We start from the raw sequence: 8,049 nt of genomic DNA, 5'->3' as shown, positions 1-8,049 counted from the left end.
TGAGACTTGGCTTTGTGTCAGTGGGAAAAATGTGGGTTAATAGTTATTAGATTATAATAAAACTGTTTGAAATAGTTTGTACTCCATGATTTGTGCCATAAAGTGTCATAGTGCCATGATTTGCACACACACACACACACACACACACACACTGGGTTATTGTGCCATACTGCACACACACACACACACACACACACACACACACATACACACACACACACTGGGTTATTGTGCCATACTTTTCTATTCTTAAGTCCAGATACTGTTAAAGTAATTGTCAGCATTGTTTAAGTATGCCTGGGACAACAGTCATACGGGTTATCAAAGCTTTTTTATTTGTGTTTTTTTTTAACTATATTACTCCAATAAATTGTCAATTGATTTGATTGAAGGATAATAGTTAGATTGGTGATTCAGAGGATTGACTCGTGGTAATTGCGTGTCATGTGTTAAAAAAATTAATGTCAAAGGCATGGGGAATATTCCCTGTCCTGTATTAAATCACAGGTAAACAACACGACCGTGAGGTCCGCAATAGCCAGGATCAATAACTAGTCTTGCAAAAACTTTCTACAGATTTCCCATTTTCTTTTAAGTCTTACATTTCAACAGCTCTGAAGAGATCATAAGAGCCGCGAATGAGTCCCACGGCGCCAGAGTGCCCGTGGCCCGTATGCCTGTTCCCACGTCATCGTCCCCCGTGCTGTGAACACTGAAAGTTGTGACAAATTTTGTACCTCACATTACTTTGTAAGACATTAATTACAATGAATGCTGTATATTTGTATTTATTCTCTTTCCATCGATTCGATTTCCCTCCTCGTGATGGTGGTGAAGGGAGGCTGAGGTGCGGTGCACTTGCACCAACATTACCTGCAACGGTTATTCTCGCTAAATACGATATTGAATACACTGTTAAGGGTCACGCCATCATGACGGTAAAAAATCAATCACGGTGTGTGTGTGTGTGTGTGTGTGTGTGTGTGTGTGTGTGTGTGTGTGTGTGTGTGTGTGTGTATATATATATATATATATATATATATATATATATATATATATATATATATATATATATATATATATATATATATATATATATATATATATATATAACACACTTGAAATTACAAAGGAAGGGAAAATATCCTTGTCAGTGATTGACTTGATATTGAATAACACAAGTAGGAGGAGACAAGGTGGGGAACGACACTGCAGAACTGCACGTTGGTTGCGGCAAAACAGCGTTCGTTGGCTCACGCGATTACCCTCCTCTTCCCCTCCACTCCCTCCCACCCTGACCTGACAGTCCTTACCCCCACTCACCCCTTAGCCCCAGCTCCTCCCTTACCCCTCCCCAGTCCAACCAACCGGCACACGGCTTGAGGCCTGTTCCGGACAAGCAGGGTGTGAGGTACGGGTGTGTGGTGAGCTGGGGCTGTGGCCATGTGCACCTACACCATCATTGTGTATGTTGTGGAGGCACTGTATTGTGTGGAAACAGTATGTAAAATTACTGGAAGAGAAATGTATGTGTATACCTGATCGACGTAGCATAGTGAATATTATAATGAACAGGGAACTTGCAAGTGGATTTAAGGAAATTATTTGTTAAGCGGTTTACATGGTAATCTCGTATTTTCCAAAATTCCACACATGTGAAACGCGCCCATCAAAGCGCAGCATGTGGGCTAAGGAAACGAGGGGGTGACTAGTGATTAGTGCGGAGGTCGCATGAGGAGGCAGTGAGTAGTCATGGTCTGAACCACGTGGATGATCTAGTGGATTCTGAATCGATGTCGATCGCGAGACTCCGCTCTCACGCAGTGGTTAACAAGTATGCTGGCAACGGCGGCAAGGTGGAGGTGGTGGAGGTTGCAGTGGTTGCGGATGATAGTGGTGGTAGTGGTGTGGGGCAGTGCGGGGCTGGTCTTGTGCACATACTGGCAAATTCCATTGAGCCCCAATACCTACCATAGTGGCAAGGATCTCTTCCAACCTCCTCACTCGCACAATGGTAACTCAAGCTACCCAGGCTCTCAGGGACATGACAGTGATAATGGGCTTACCGGTGATGTACAGAGCTATCTTGAACATACCAATGACATTGAGCTTGGGGATGAATACCAACCGTATTATAACCTCAAACAGGAAGCCAGTGACATAAATTATAAATCTAAATATGTAAACAACCTTAAACCTCTTACAAGTGCCCTTCAAGCTCACCAAAGCGGCCTTAGATATAATAATAGTCTTAAATCCCAAGAAATTAATCTTGGTCATCTTGCAAATGAGGTTTTCATAAGGAAGGGAGTGAGAAGCGCAAGTCTTTCAGAAAGTCACCAATCGTACAAAAACAATAGTTATTATGAGAATGGTAATACATTAGTTCACAGTCCAGCATCAGTGAATGTGTCCAGTTTGAGGAAGAAGGCAGGTCACAGAGAAAATCTGATCATCGTGGCAGGTGAAAGAGATGAAAACGAGTTGAAAATTAATGGCAGCAGCAGACAAAATCAAGGTGCACCACGTGTCATCCTGCTGTTAACGAGCTGGAGGAGCGGGTCGACCTTCTTGGGGGAACTTCTGGCTACAGCTGTGCCGGAAACTTTCTACAGGTGAGAGAGAGAGAGAGAGAGAGAGAGAGAGAGAGAGAGAGAGAGAGAGAGAGAGAGAGAGAGAGAGAGAAAGAAAGTTTTGTAAAACTAGTCATTATTATTATTATTATTATTATTATTATTATTATTATTATTATTGCTGTTATCATTATTATTATGATCATCGTTATTATTATTATTATTATTATTATTATTATTATTATTATTATTATTATTTGTTTTTAATTAATTACTTATTTATTTTATTTTATCTTTTTGTATAAGACACATGGCAGCGCCTCAGGCTGCACTTAAGCCTTTACTTAAGGCGCTTTTCACATCAGAGTGGCACGTCGCACGTGGCGTACCACGTGGCACGCCATTTAAAAACGAACATCTGGAAATATAGGAAACCTTTCACACGAAAGTGGCGTGGCAAGTCGCATGTGCCACCCCGTTGTTGGACGTGCCCGTTTTTTTTTTTTTTTTTTTTTTTCCAGCGTGTAACTTGCCATCTCGGAATGTGTTTTCAGATTTTAATGGAACTTTCACATCCAAACTTATTATCGAAGATAATATAAAAATGCTCAATTCAAATAACAAAAGATACAATAAAAGTAAAACTTTTGAATGTAAGGTATACATAGAGCAGTTTTCAAGTGTCTAGACAGATTTCCGCCTGGCACATTTGACATGATTGCCTCAGTCGCTCGGTGAATGAGGCATGGAAGGGACGCGCAGAGTCTTGCGGGAGGAAACAATACGATTTGTGCTTGCTCTGGTGAACACACAAAGCCTCTTCCAAACAATGAACCATGTAACATAACATTTGTGGAAGCTGTGGAGAAATACAAATGTCTGTATGACATAACATTACCTCAGTACAGCTCGAGGGATAAACAGGACAAGGCATGGATGGAACTGTATAGCAGAGACGTTTTCCCTTTAAGATAAGGATGTATCCGACACTTCTTTTTCTTATTCGGTGCGACTGCAGCACAAATTAGAACAGTCATCCTCCGATGATGCCATCTTGTAAAGCGGCCAGACACACGCCACGTGTAACCTTGGTCTGAAATCATCGTGCCACTTGTCACTTGCCACTTGCCATCTGCCACTTGGCACGTGCGACGTGCCACACTGGTGTGAAAACGGCCGGAGCTCTCAGTCCAGTCTAGAGAAAGAATGTCTGTCAAAAAGTGGTCAGTAAACGGTAGGTGCGTGGAGTGAGGATAATGGCAGGGCTTTGGTGACGTAGTATACTAATACGTACAGTACAGACGGCTCCCTACATGATGGAATAGATATACTTCCTTTATTTACAATAAGCGATTTTTTTTTTTTTTTTTTTTTTTTTTTTTTTTTTTTTTTTTAGCTATCATTGGCTAGAGCTGCCTTTGACGTGAATCTTGGGCCTGCGTTCTTCCTCTCCACGTCACCCTTCCCGTCACTCTTCCCCATCCCCCATGCTACTCATACCCTCCTTTATCCCCTCTCCCCCCTCTCTCTCTCTCTCTCCCTCTCTCTCTCTCTCTCTCTCTCTCTCTCTCTCTCTCTCTCTCTCTCTCTCTCTTAGGTAATTAGATTAATTTCATAGAAATAAAGCAAAAAATCATAATTAAAAACTCAGACACCTACGAGTACTTTACTTTCTGTTATATATATATATATATATATATATATATATATATATATATATATATATATATATATATATATATATATATATATATATATATATATATATATATATATATATATATATATATATATATATATATATATATATATATATATATATAGGAGGGGCACCGACCAAGGGCAAGAAAACTTATAAGAAAAAAAAAAGGACCCACTGAGGTGCCGGTCCCGAAAGAGTCAAAACCGATCATCAAAAATTAAAGGATAAGTGCCTTGAAATCTCCTTGAAAGAGTTCAAGTCATAGGAAAGAGAAAATACAGAAGCAGGCAGGGATTTCCAGAGTTTACCAAATAAAGGGATGAATGATTCAGCATACTGGTTAACTCTTGCATTAGAAAGGTGGACAGAATAGGAGTGAGAGAAAAAAGAAAGTCTTGTGCAACGAGGCCGCGGGATGGGAAACATGCAGTTAGCAAGATCAAAAGAGCAGTTAGCATGAAAATGCAAGAGATGCAACACTGCGGCGATGAGAGAGAGGCTGAAGACAATTCGTTAGAAGAGAGGAGTTGATAAGACGAAAAGCTTTTGATTCCATCATGTCTAAAAGAGCAGTATGAGTGGATGTGAACCATACTCTATACATCGACGAATAAGGCCCCTGTACAGAGTTAGCAGCTTGGGGTGGGGGTGGTGGGGCTGAGAAAAACTGGCGGAGACGACTCACGCCTCAAGGCTCAAGTACCTTTTGTGGGCCACCTATCATGATAACCTATCAAACTTAGGATACAAGAGGCAGGACAGCGTCTTGTAGCCTTCATTTCTCTCTCTCTCTCTCTCTCCTCTCTCTCTCTCTCTCTCTCTCTCTCTCTCTCTCCTTCTCTCTCTTCTCTCTCTCTCCTCTCTCTCTCTGTATAATAACTTTAAAGTTCGCTTACTCAATTTGTACAAAACCTGACACACGAAAACTACGTGCTCGACCTCGTGCTTGCTTCAAAAGATGAATAGAAAATCTGAGTTCAGTACTAGCGACCACCGCGCAGTCACCTTTAAACACTTTAAACACTTTAAACACTTTATTATGTTTGTCTGTAGTACATATATAAGCTTAAGGTACAATTAATTGAAAGACAAACAGCCCCTTATGAAGCACAAGCTTTTTGGGCCACACTTAATATCTACTTAATACTGAAATGTAAAACAACACACTAAACTAAAAATCTAATTGAAGAAAATGTAAAAAAAAATATATATATAAATAAATAAATAGCAATAACAAAAGATTTAGGGATAAATGGTCTTTGCAAGAACAGGAAGGAAAGGAGAAAAATCATAATTATACATTGGAAATAGAGAAAATTGAAGTGGAATCTGATTATAAACAAGCAAATATTTGTTTTGAGAATAATTAAACAAACAGAAATAAATATGTATATATACTAGAGGATATAAACTATTTTAGTTACAGAGGATATGAACTATTTGGTTACAATACCAAGAAACAAAATAATAGATATTGATAAAAACTGATTGAAGTACAAGATGTGTCCAGTATTGAGACAATAAATATTCTTTTAGTTTTCTCTTAAAGATATTTACGCTTAATGAATTTTTTATATGTGACAGGGTGCTATTCCATATTTTTGGGACCCTTTATACATTAGAGAGTGTTGGTAGAGAGTTAAGGTATGATGGGGAATCTGTAGAGAATGCCTGTAGCGTGTGGAGTGGTTATGAGTTAGGGTCAGGGTATTGTTGTTGTTGGAATTTATCAATTTGAACATGTATGATGCAATAGAGAAGTTTGATAAGTCAGAGAGTTGAAGGATTTTCATAGATTTAAAGAGTGGAGGTGTGTGTTGGAGGAAGTCACTATTAGTCATGATTCTAATAATTTTCTTGTGGAGGATGTTTAGATTTTGTAGATGACATGGGTAGGTAGTGGACCAAATTGGATTACAGTAGGTTAAGTGTGGGTATATATGGGCATAATACATGATTTTCATAATTTCCCACTGGAACAAAGTTTTTTATTTTCAGCAATAGAGCTATTGATCTAGATAATTTTAATCCTTCGTTATAGACTTCTTGGCTGCGAGTCAAATAAAAGCAAAAGAAAAGTCCCTGACTACAGAATTTATTTATTTATTTTTTTTGTAAACTCAGATCAGTGCTTCATCAAATCGACTGGAGTTACTTACGTACCACCACAGGCATTAATGGTCAATGGAAATTTTTCACTGATAAACATTTAAAAGTTGTGTAAGAATGCGTTCCTATGAAAAATTGTCATCCCACTCAAAATGTTAAGCCTAAGTTGTGAAACACACAAATAGGTGAATGCCTGCGCGCTTAGAAGGACGACTATAAATTAAAATCATGCAGTAATAAAGAAGAACGCACTAGATACACAGAGTTAAGACGTAAAGCAAAGAGTTTAATCAAACACATCAAAACGTCCACCGAATTACACGTTGCAAGCCAAAGTAAGACGAACCCAAAAGAGTTTTAATACTTTTATCAGGCAGAAGAGAGTGATTACCTCAAATATTGGAACAATTATCAACGAAAATAGAGATTTCACCTACGATGAGAAGGAAATTAGTAGCAGTCTTTCTTTGCATCAGTTTTTATAGTAGAATACCTCACCGACATCCCTACTGTTGCCAACAGTCCGATTAGATAACAACTATGTCCTCATTAGTATCATCATAACAGAAAGAGACGAGTCAAAATGTATCGATAAATTTAAAGTAAGCAAGTCACCTGGGCCTGACACGATCTCACCCAGTATCTTAAAAGAAGCCAAATCCGAATTAGTTAAACCTCTGACTTAATTGTTCAATAAATCCCTGCAGTTTGGTACAATGCCTGATGAGTGGAAGCTCGCTAACATAACTCCGATTGAAAAAAAAAAAAAAAAAGGTAGTAAATCTTTACCAAGCAATTACCGGCCAATTTGCTTAACCTCAGTCGTATGCAAAATGCTAGAAACACTTATAAGAAACAAACTTGTTAATCCCTTAGAGGAAAACAAATTACTTAGAAATACTCAACACGGCTTAGAAACAAACGCTCTTGTTTGATGAACCACTTAGACTTGTACGATAATCTGAAACAGTATGAACGAAAGTAAAACGGTGGATATAATATATCTTGATTTTCAAAACGCCTTCGACGAAGTCCCCCACAAATGTTTACTGATTAAACTAAAATCCCATGTTATCCAAGGTGACGTGTTGAGATGGGTAGAAAACTAGCTAAACAACCGTAAACAAAGAGTAGTAATAGATGGAAAAGCATTCAAGTGAACTAACGTAACCAGCGTGGTGCCACAGGGATCAGTCTTAGGACCCGTTCTCTTCCTTGTTTATTTAAGCGACATAGATAAGGGTGTTACCGGTATAATATCGAAGTTTGCTGATGACACAAAAATAGCGAATTCTGTAGTCTCTAACGAACAAGTAATAGAAGTGCAAAATAATCTACATAGACAAATTGTCAGAGTGTGTGCAAACCAGGCAAATGATTTTTAACGCAGATAAATGTAAAGTGCTTCACATAGGGTATCGAAATGAGAAAGTAAAGAATATTTTGAGAGGTACCCAACTTAAAGGTGTGGACAGCGAAATTGATTTAGGAGTAACGATATCGATTAGCCTAAAATCTAGACGACAATGCTCAGAAGTCGTAAAGAAGGCAAACAAAATCTGCAAATCGGCAAATCCTTTGAATATAAATCTAAGGATACAATCCTCACTTTGTATAACTCTTTATTCCGTTCCCTTTTGGAATATTGCGTTCAAACATGGTGCC

This window comes from Scylla paramamosain, chromosome 2 (assembly GCF_035594125.1).
Source record: "Scylla paramamosain isolate STU-SP2022 chromosome 2, ASM3559412v1, whole genome shotgun sequence".
NCBI classification, from domain to species: Eukaryota; Metazoa; Arthropoda; class Malacostraca; order Decapoda; family Portunidae; genus Scylla; species Scylla paramamosain.
Note: the sequence above shows the minus strand (reverse complement) of the source record.